The 11,431-nt window shown below is 38.1% G+C and overlaps 1 pseudogene across 1 annotated transcript in view; it reads right to left on the bottom strand.

The window, feature by feature from the left end:
• LOC144652674 (ATP-binding cassette sub-family C member 4-like) overlaps positions 1-5,834 on the bottom strand; it is a 26,812-nt pseudogene extending 20,978 nt beyond the window's left edge. The window contains exons 1-4 of the transcript XR_013570586.1: positions 5,430-5,834; positions 2,755-3,296; positions 1,572-1,951; positions 228-735 (exon numbers count right to left, since the gene is read on the bottom strand). The product of XR_013570586.1 is annotated as an ATP-binding cassette sub-family C member 4-like (transcript). The remainder of the gene's footprint in view (positions 1-227; positions 736-1,571; positions 1,952-2,754; positions 3,297-5,429) is intronic.
• Positions 5,835-11,431: the final 5,597 nt, after the last annotated feature.

The raw sequence follows: 11,431 nt of genomic DNA on the forward strand, positions 1-11,431 counted from the left end.
AGAGGTAGTTCTCCAAGGATAGTTGTTAACAGGGAGGATTTTCCACTTCCCACTGAACCTGTTACTGCTAACATGTCACCATCAAAAACATTGAAAGTAATACCACTCAAGGTCTCAGTGAGATCCTGGCTCCAAGAACAAGATGCGTCAGATATTGAGAGATAAGGCGTTTTTGAGCTCTCGCTTTTCGTTTCTTCACTGGTTAATTTGGCAGTTACTTTGCCTACTGATGTCTTCAATTGAACCTCGCGAAATATGCTAGAGAAAATAGTTGCAGTCCTTGAGGGTGTTGAGTTGGCGGTAAGTTTATGAAGACTTCCGTCTACTGGCTCCTCTAGCTTTCTGAAACTAGTCAACTGGACAGTCTTTTCATTATTCTTATTATTCGTAGTTTTCACGAGACTGAATTGTTCTGTCGAGAGCTGATGTTTTATGTTTATCTCACCGGTAATGTCAAACTGTGATGGTTCCTTGGTAAGAAATGCCTGCATCCTATCGACTGCTACTTTTGCATCTGCAACCATTTGCACGGCAATACTTAAGCTGTAACAAAATGTTGACCGTAGCGTCATTATACCAAAAAGAACAGTAAATACCTCAAAGGATGATAGGTAACTTCCTGTTAAGACCAACGTTGTTACAGAAATCAGGGCAGCAATTGGAAGAGTCGTAAAGTACAAAACAATTAGCATCGAAAATATGAGGCCTTTTAAGCGAATCAATGACATCTCCTTCCTGCAAAAAAAGTATACATAAACATGAAAATGTGTCTGGTTTTAAAGTTTGCAATAAAAAAAAATAGTAAACTTGACAAGCCCTCGAGTTGACAAGCGTAAAAGCTGGGAGTATCCTCTTTTAAATAAGCGTCTTGTGGAGTGTTATTTCATTTCATTTCTGAATTATTTTTATCTTATTTGTACTAAGCAACCTAACTTGAACATACGCTGGCCTAATGATGTGGCCATTGAACCTTAAAGGGGCTAGGTCACGGTATTTTAGGTAATTCTATTTATTTTCGTTAATTAAGAGCTCTAAACTTCAAATTGGCAGAGCAAAAGTCTTTTATTGGCAAAATCACGGCCACGTAGCAAACAAGGACGATTTCTGAGTATTGTAAATGACACTTTCGAACAAATTGAGATAAACTTGAAAATGGTCGTGCCGACGTTTTTCAAGTTTACCCGAGCGCAATCCGTTTTAATCTTCTCAAATTTTTCACATCCGTTCCCGTTTTTGGCCTCTCTGTGTTTCTTTTGAGTTTTTCTATAGTGTTAAGCCGTTATTGTGATATATATTTTTTAATTCTATGACCAGTTGGTCAGTGCCGAAATTGCCTAAAATTGTGTGATATACCCCCTTTAAGAATTGCAAATTTTTAAAAGTAAAGCTGCCACGAGTGGTTCTTAAAAGCGAGATCGCTAAACTAGAAAAAAATTAAGAAACAATGTTACCAATACACGAAAAAAAGTTTTCTTCGGTTCTTCGACTGATGATAAACGTCATTTTCCATTGTCGTGTGCACATTGAAACTAGCAACAAGGAAATCTGCTAGCAGAATCTGTCATAGTTACCTGCGAAGGTCGCACACGGCGTCTCTGAAGTTCCACTCCCATGCATACATCTTCACCGCTCGGATTCCAGAGATGATTTCATTCATCACCACCAGCCGTTGATCTGTGAATGCGGCCGCTTTTCCTCTTAGTTTGGCCGCTTTTTTGCCCATGACCATTTGAAAGGTGACTAAAAAGAAAAAGAACGCGGCACCAACAAGAGCCTCCCAGCCAATCAAGTACATCATTATCACCAAGCTGACTGCGAGTTCGAGCGGCGCGGATAAAACATAGCCCAACTGGTTAACAGATTTCTCAATTTTTTGTGCGTCATTAGAGACCAGGTTGATAGTGTTTCCAGACAACGTAGCTTCCAGACTGTAACGATTTAGAGAGAGAACCTAGAACGGTTAAGATTTTTAATTTACCTAGGTGATCAACGAACTTTCTATTTTAACTGTTTTTGTTATGTGATGCAAAAAAGGTTAAGAAATTTTATCATTTTGCGTGGCTTTCCCTCAACTAGGAGTTATTAGGTAAGGCTCGAGTCGAAAATCCAAAGTTTTGAGTAGTCCCATGGCATTTTTAAGTTAAAGAACATAGAAAAATCTTAAACATGAATTGCTGTTGCTTTAAGATCCCCAATATGCAGAGAAACACCGAGTTACGCAATATCTTGACCTCTGGTTTTAAATATTGCCTTTGTAATGCAACATAACTCATGTCAATTTCTATACATTTATGAAGATTTTGCACGACCAGGCATTGCGTTTACAGATAATGTCTAGGAATGGCAATAATAAGATGCTAGCTCGTGATGGTGGGCATTACAAGGTGTCCACACTGATTAAAGGTCACCAAAACACTCACAAATCTGTAAAGAATGAGATGATTTGAAAAAAGGCAAATGACCCAGTCGTATATTAAACTACTTGTTATAAAATACTTGTGTCCTTTCCTTTCAATATAGGTTCTTATTATATATCAAAAAAAGGACTGATAAAATATATTACCACCTGAATCTCCCGGCAAGAAAAGTCGTTTTTGCCCCAAGCACAGAAAGGAAAAGTGGTAACACCTTAAAATATTAACTTGGTACATATAACTCTCAGCACATTCTCCACGCAATGACGAGCCAACAGGTATTACCAGAATTTACCCACCTCCCAACCTAGCGTTAACTCTTTGACTAAATGTTCATTACCTTCTTGTAAACCAGTCCTATTGACGCCACTTTCAACTTCAATCCCCAGAGCTCGGAAATGTTATCGAAGTGCTGTATTGATGCGGCTCTCACGAAACTTGTTATTCCTAAGAATGCCACGTACATAAACGCACGTTTCATGTCTAGATTTGGACCGTCATTCAACGTCTTCAACACAAGCCAAAGACATAAAGGCACCAAGGCAAGTGAAATGGACGAAAACGCTTTCAAAATGATCATCGCGAGAGCTGATTTCCAGGAGATAAGTCTGGCCATTACTTTCCATAAACGCGGCTTTGAATTTTGTGATTTACTTCTCTCTATTTCACCAAACCAGCAACTCTCCGCAGCCTCTACAAGCACCTCGGATTTTTAATCTTCAAGAATAGGAAACAAATCGTCTCCGGTCAGTGGTCGCTTGTTGTCCAGTCTCAACACGTCATTCATCCACCAGAAGAAAATGACTGACAACCAACTTGCCTGAGCTTTTGGATTGTTGATTTCTGAAGTGGTTTCCTTCATGAGTGCGTTACTGCGGTGGTCTTTTATTTGACGTCCATAAATATTTGAAAAAAAAATACATTGGTCAGTTAACAATGTTAACAAAGCAAATTCTTTTCGGCTTGGAGCCTAGTGGTTCGACAAGTAGTCGCTTAACTTTTATTTACATTTAGAATAAAACAGGAAGGATTATTGGCGCTTACCCCAGAATAAGATCTTAGAATACCTTATGTTGCCTCCTAGCACACTGTTATGTGAATTAATACAAGAGTAAGTTATGTTATCTTATCTAAGAACACAACGACTCCGGCCTCGGCTTATTCGCCGACCGCTCGAACCGGAATCCAAGGGGCTAAGCAGCAGACCATCAATGAATAGGAAACAACTACTACTCTCTAACGAACATTTTGCTAGATACACACATATTTTATACACTTTTTACAATTATTAATTGTCACTATTTGTATTTAATTTTATAAATTGTCACTATTTGTATTATTTTTATTATGTGTCCCTAAATTAGTTAGGTAATCTTCCCTAGCTATGTGGCGTTTGTCACTCTAATAAATGTTTTCATTCATTTCATTCATTCATACAGTATATAGAACATTCTGCGACATTTAATGCAAACACTGACCTTAAGAAGCTTTTGTTGATTTTAACAATTCGTTACGCTTGTTTAGTTTACCAAAATCCATAGTCTGATTGCGACTTTTTTGAACAAGTTTTGCCTTTTTTAAATATTCGCATAAATTTCACATTCAAGTTGTTCTTTGCAGAAAGCTAGCGAGAAAACCACGACGAAATCGCATATAGGGTTAACGTTCGCTACAACAGCTACATGTACATCCATTATGCATGAGATTAACTTTACAAAAAGGATGCAGTCACGTTTTTAGTGATCACTGGTGCATGCATTAGCGGATTAAATATTCAAAAACCTTAAACCCTGTACAGAGCAATATGAAATAGAAACAAACAAACAAACAAATATCTTCACAAAAGGTCGCTTAATTATAATTTACACAAAATGCGGCTACTTGGATACACGGTTAATTTCGACAATTCAAGGATAACTTGACGTTCTTAATTTATTAGTACACCGCCTGAGGTTGTGGACTCCTACAATTATCCGGTACATTTGTTATAACCCGATATATAACGGATATACGTGACCATATAACGGATATACGTGTCTCCGTACGTTCATAAATAAAGTTTAAGTGCTTTTTACTTACGAAATACGCTTTACAAGTCTTTTACAAGTCCTTAACAAGTCCTTGGTGATTACTTACACAGGGATGTTCGTGATTAAATATTCAAAAACCTAAAACACTGCCGGTCATGTGTGAAATACTTATAGACGGGCCTATATGTTAGTGATAAGTGGTTTCTCAGTGCTAAACCCAAAATAAAGCTACCTGATGCACGATTAAATTCTATAATTCAAAGATTAGAAAAGACACCAGACACTGATGACTCGATATTTTCTGGTGTCTGGCGTCAAATAATTATACTATAACCCAGCGGAAGGGATTCATATGTTTCAAGTAAATTCATAGCGAAACAATTCGAAATAGATTCTTTAGTTGCATCGAAACTACTAGCTAAACAACCAACCAACTACTAAACAACCAACTTCAACCTATCTCCTTCTCCTTCACCTCACGTATATTTCTGCAAAGTTAACCAACACGTGCCGTTGCGTTTTGTTCCTTATAATCGTCAAAATTTGCAATAGAGAAAACTGCACTTCTAAAATATCTAGATAGAAATAAATATGAATCCGAAAAATATATGTATACAAATACAAACGATATATTCACCTTCAGTGCAAAATATGCCATATTTTGCACTCTGGAGGAGAATGCATGATTGGGCTCGTTTCATAATTATTATGTAATACAGTTTACAACAGAATATTGAACATTGATTACACGAGTGTATGGCCTGTGGTTCTTGTATGTTTAAACTGTGCATATATAAAAGTGGTATGTATTCTGCTAGTGGAACACCATCATATCAAGAAACCGTTGCAGTGCTGTGTCAACATGAAGAAGTCAAACGAACCACCACTCACATTTAGCCGTATACTGCACTAATTTATTTGAATAGGCCACATGGACTGAAACAATTGAAACGAAGGCTAATAACATCGTAAAATGAAAACTCACCTTGGCTATAGAGGAGTTAGTGAATCGTCCGCAACCGACTTTCACGAGAGGCTTATAACGATGGCGTTATAGGCTCATACCTGTTTTAACATAAGAAGCACTCGATCTAATCGGCTACTTATTACCTGGCTTGCCCAAGGGGCTGATCATACGAGTCGGCTGAAGGCAGTGATGTGCGACTAAAGCTCTATTGTGAATAATATTAGAGGCCTCTCTAACAACAAGAAGTCCAACTGATATGACTGTTTACATGAGTATGTAAATCACGACGCACGTGCCAAGATGCCCCTTATGATACAATCTCGTTTCTAGAGCCTTTGCCGGTGTGGATGAGCGACGTGGGTGTTCCCCGGTTACGTTGTTGGGAGTTTTGTTGGTTGCCACATGTATATATCTTAATGCCAAGATGCGAAACCACGTTGAAACAGCGACATAGAGGAAATAAAACGACGACAAACGACAATGCTTTTTTGAAGCTATCACAGCAAAGGAAAGAAAAAAAAGCCACTTTAATCTTGAGTAGAGCAAAATTTCTTCTCAAATATAAAGCGATCCCTCTAAGAAGTACAAAGCTTATTCTTTAAAAACCGTAAATGAGCAAAAGGTGATACTATTTTGTATTGATCAAGATATGTCTTATCTTTCGTGAATGTTCCGCCACTTGAGGACGTTTCGTTGGTCGGAATTTTCATTTTTCGGTAATCGAGACTGAATCAAACAGTTCCTTGCTGCGTGCAACACGTCGCGGCGACATGTTGCTGCGACATGTCGCCTCGTGTGACATGGTGCATTCTTGCGACAAACCAGTCGCTGCGACAAAATTTTGTCTCTGCGATGTGTCGCACGAATTCAAACTGTTTTGAATTCGTGCGACACATCGCAGCGACAAAATGAGCGATAGCAGCGTTGTCGCAGCGTGTGTACACGTCTGCGACAAATCGCTGCGACAAGTTGCTGCGTCAAATTATAAATTAACCAATGAAAGAGAGTCATGTATTTTCGCCATATTAAATTGGAAAACTAGTTCACATTCCCACACTTCCAAATTCGCTGTTTGTGCACCGAACAAACACCTTGTCGCAGCGACTTGTTTTTAAGCAGTACACACGGAGCGACTCGTCGCAGCGACTTGTCGCATAGTATGCCCCGACCTTAACAGTTCCTCTTAAATGGGATGCCATTCTTGTTCAAAATAATTACTTTTAAAGTCAGTTTAAATTTATCTACACGAAGGGATATTTTGCTGAAGTGAATAAAACACTCGTTATATACGAGTCAAAAAACAGCTTTTAGTCTACTGAAAGCCATTCAGTCAAAGACAAGTTATACACCTTTTCATTACATATTGTTGACTATTTTATTATTCTTTGTATGTGGCCTCACACAAGGATGTTATAACCCAGCTATAATAAATTATCTCTTCTTACAAAATGTATAGCGAAACGATTCAAAACTCCAAATTTTCTCAATCCTCGTTTAAACACACATGTAGATATTTATCTTAGACATACCTGAGAATTGGCTTGGGTTGTTGAAGGCAGCCAGCTATTTACCAATGCATCGTAGTCCCACAAAATATTGTGATATCTATTAAAATAGCCTGTCTAACAGCAAAACATTTCTTGGCTCTAAAATACAACAAAGCAGCTGTTAAGCGCCAAAATTCCTTTTGCATCTTCATCCTTAGCAAGTTTCCTTTATCGTGGTTCATTTCTCTTGACAAAAGTGTGTACAGAACTCCAGAACGATCAATTTGTTTCTTCAATTTTTTTTTGTCGGCCAAGATTACTTGGATAAAAAGTGGTTTGCGTTACGACCGAAGCCGTGACTGACATCACTACTGCGCAGACTCAATTTACTTCACAATATCGCGTTTTATGTCACGTTTTTTATGTCACGTAAGTCACAAAGCTAATCCTGTGGTAAAGTAGCGAAAAGTCATTCGTTCAAAATGGACCTAAATTGGCTTTTTTATCTCACTCTTTCGTTGAAAAGGGGATTTAAAATGGAAAATTCGGCAAGAAGAAGGAAAGACGAGCATTTGGGGTAAAAACATTCATTATCGTGCGTTTGAAGTGTTCACACAGTTTCTGACAGTAACGGCGCTGATGTAAAAATTTGCCGAAGTGTGATGCCCTCTAAGTGAGAATCTTTCCAATAACCCAAGCCAGTTCTCAGGTATGTTTAATAAGAATATCTGTATGCACGTTTGAGCGAGAATTGAAAACTACTATTAAATTCAACTTTTTGTTATCGTGAGAAGTATTCCTCATCAGTTCATTTTTTTAAGTTGGAAGAGTTGCTCTAAAGCCCTGAAATTATATTCTAGCGAAAGAAAAATAGTTTTTATGTTGATAGGAAGTGACCAGATTTCTCTGCGCAGCTTTTTAAGAGAACGCGAGGAGTGTTCATAATAGCTAATTTTGAAATTTGAAATTTAGGAAATGTGTGACCTCGACCACCGAAAACGATTTTCTTTTTTTTCTTGAAATTAGAAGATTTCTAGGGGAAACAAACTACATCAGGTTTCTTATCTACCTTAAAGCTATTAATGAGAAAAAAAAATGAAGGAAAACGATTTTTCAACTTCTGCCACGAAATCAAATGTTTGCTCGGCCGATCGTGAAAGTCATTCTTACAGTTCGAATACTCCAACCAAGGCCGCCCCTGCAATTTTATTGCTAATTGACCAATAGCTTTTTTGAGCGGTTAAACAATAGAATGGTCACAATTTGCAATTAGAATTTGTACAACCCAAAAATAAACACAGCGCGGTTAACGATAGCACCGAGCGGTCTGCAACTTACCTTGAGAGGAAAAGTGGCAAGCTAACTGTAAAACCTCCGACCAGCTTGAAATAGTTCGTAAACAGTATGAACAAGCATCTTGCAGGGCTAACGTACGAAGGGGAAGTTCTTGAAAACATTCTGTTGCGTTTTACAAAAGGAAACATTAAATGTTGTTTTTAATTTTGTAGTGCGCTCCTTGCTCGACTGCTCGACTGACTATTCTATTGTTTCACCACTCGAACGCCATTGGTCAATTTGCAAAAAAATTGCCGTGGCGGCCTTGATTGGAGTAGTCGAACTGTAATATCTAATCAGCTAGAGGTAAATGTCAAACCGTGAAATACAATATTGCTAGAAAAATTTTCAAGATAATAAAAAAGATCTAGCTGGTGCTGCGTTTATTTCAACATATAATAAAATAGAGTTTTCACCAGAATTCCGAAATTGCACGATTGTATGTCGTTGATGTTTTTCATGTTAAAATTGTAGAAATATAAATGTGGTAAAATAACTCGTCAGTGGAATACTCTAACTGCTGTTCTTAATTCTACGTCAACTTAAAGGAATTATAATCACCATCCACAAACCAAATATGTTATTTATTTGAATAGGGCACATGAAACTAAATCAAACAACATGGTGATAGAAGAATTAGAGGAAAAATTCGTCGCTATTCGCGGATGCTGATAATGATAGCGTTAATAGAGGATATTACATGGTTGCACTGAAATATGAAATTTATCTTCGAGTGTTCAAATCGATATCTCACGAGTGAGCGCAGCGAGCGAGTGGGATATTGATTTGAAGACGAGATATTGATTTGAAGACGAGAAGATAAATTTCATATCTCCAAGCAACTATGTATTATTCTGTTTATTATATAAACCTACTAATTACGATGTTTTTGACGATTTTCCGAAGATTTCCGACCATTTTCCGAAGATTTCCAAGGATTTTCAAAATGTTGTCCGAAGGTCGCACGAATGTTTCCGAACATCTTCCGAACTTTTCCGAAGATACCCGAAGATTGCCGAAGATTGCCGAGGAAGATCCGAGGATGTTTCGACTTAATATCGATTTTCTTTGGCTCATTCAGCATTGAAACAGGGCAAACTTGTCAGAGAATGTTCCGTAATCGATATCTTCACATGTGAAAATATATATGTTATTTGCCGGCCGGGAGGTCTGTATTGGGAAAAACTGTACCCGAGGTCTTGAGTAAGGCCCGAGGCCGCAGGCCGAGGGCCGTGCTCAAGACCGAGGGTACAGTTTTTCCCAATACGGACCGACCTAGGCCGGCAAATAACGTTTTTATTTTTTTTCTACTTTAATTTATTTGGAAAAGAAACCAAGGAAAAATGAGTCGCAAAATCTTTGTTTTTACGCGCGGATTTGATTTGATTTGATTTGAGTCCGACTTGATCGACGAGCAAGGATGAAGAATGCTGTTTGGCAGTTTGCTAGTTAATTCCGAATGAAATAGCTTTACTTAAAATGAACCGTACTCAAAAAAGGTTCAGCATATTTAATTTACATTGCAGAGAATCAAGAAAAGCAAATGAAGTCATAAATAAAGCACAAATATGCCGCAAAACTTAACACATTTAAATCGATTTCAGTCAGCTTCCCAAACAATTCTCGATAAATTCTCTTGAAAGAATTTTTGCTCACAGGGTGTTAAGGCTATTTCTCTGACTCAAAAATACTCTTTGACTGGAAAGCAGTATTTTAATCTATTCACACTTGTATTTAACAAATTAATAATCTCTGTACTTTTCCCAGCAGAATTTTATTCTGATAAACAGTGTCATACTGAATGAAATGCGTAGTGTCTACGTACGGCACAATATTGTGATAATTAATTTGTCCGTTTTTAATCAAAGAATCTCATTTCCTTGAATGATGGCAAATAGTGTTCTGCTTTAGCAAAACTTGACAGATAAACAAGGCAGTTAAACTCATAGATAGAGCCTAAAAACCGCGGTGAAGGTTACCGCAATGGCGTGAAAATCATTGCAAAATGCACAAACAACGCGACGGCAAACTACGAACGGTAAACTACAACTCGATTTTGTTGAGAAAGAAATAAATACTCGCCTTTTGAAGACCTTTGAGGCCTTTAATTCCACTGCTTTTTAGTCCTTTCAAATTTACAACGGTTGGTAAACTCGAGTAAACAGCTATTTCGATTTTGAAGAGCAAAACTTTCATGTGTTCGTTCGTCTCGCTGCACACTGATTTCGCGCGGAACTGAATCCCGTTCCGTTGATTCCCTGCGGCCCGCGTACCGTTGACCGCGGTCAAGATCGGAGAATTCCGCCCGCTCCCGGAACCAATCAGATTGCAGGATTTGGTTCATCTTGCCCGCTCACGCGCTGAGAAAAAAATAAATATATGTTATTTGCCGGCTGGGAGGTCCGTATAGTGAAAAACTGTGACCGAGGTCTGAAAATGCTGCCCGAGGCCGCAGGCCGAGAGCAGCATTTTCAAGGCCGAGGTCACAGTTTTCCCTATACGGACTGACCCGAAGCCGGTAAATAACTTATTTATTTTTTTCCTACCTCTAATGTGTTTGATTAAAAAAACCTACAAAGATTTTCTTGCAAAATGTGTTTGTATTATCCGCGCGCATCCTAGTGAGTCTACGGCAAGAGTGAAGAATGATTCGTTTGCTATATTCACTGCTATATTAAAGAGCTTACTGCCAAACAAATTAAATTCGCTAAAATGAACAGTACTCAAGGAGAAGTTCATCAGAAGCAAGAAAAAAGCATCTGAAATAATAATAAGCACAATGTAGAACCAAAACAGAGTATAAAAAATCAGGGAGTTGCGAAACACTTTGAACTCCATTTCGGCTTGTGAGTTCTTTCAGTTAATTAAACTTACTTTTCGGACTGGAAAGCACTTACAACACATATTTTCCAGCTATTTACATTTGTATTTAACGAGTCAAAAACCTCTGTGTTTATTCCCACAGTATTCTGTTTTGATAAAAAGTTTGCGAAAGTGAAACTGAATGAAGCTGAAATGTGTAGTTTGGTCGCCTACACACGGCACAATATTGCGAGAATTAATTTGACCGTTATAAAAAAGCCTCTCATTTTCTTGAATGGCGATAAGCAGTATCCGTTTGTGGAGAAAAGTAGCAGAAAAGCAAGGTGTTTGAACGGTTAAATCGAGTCTGTATACCCGCAGACTTGCAGTTAACCG

Source organism: Oculina patagonica, chromosome 4 (assembly GCF_052425735.1).
Source record: "Oculina patagonica isolate OP01 chromosome 4, crgOcupat, whole genome shotgun sequence".
NCBI classification, from domain to species: domain Eukaryota; kingdom Metazoa; phylum Cnidaria; class Anthozoa; order Scleractinia; family Oculinidae; genus Oculina; species Oculina patagonica.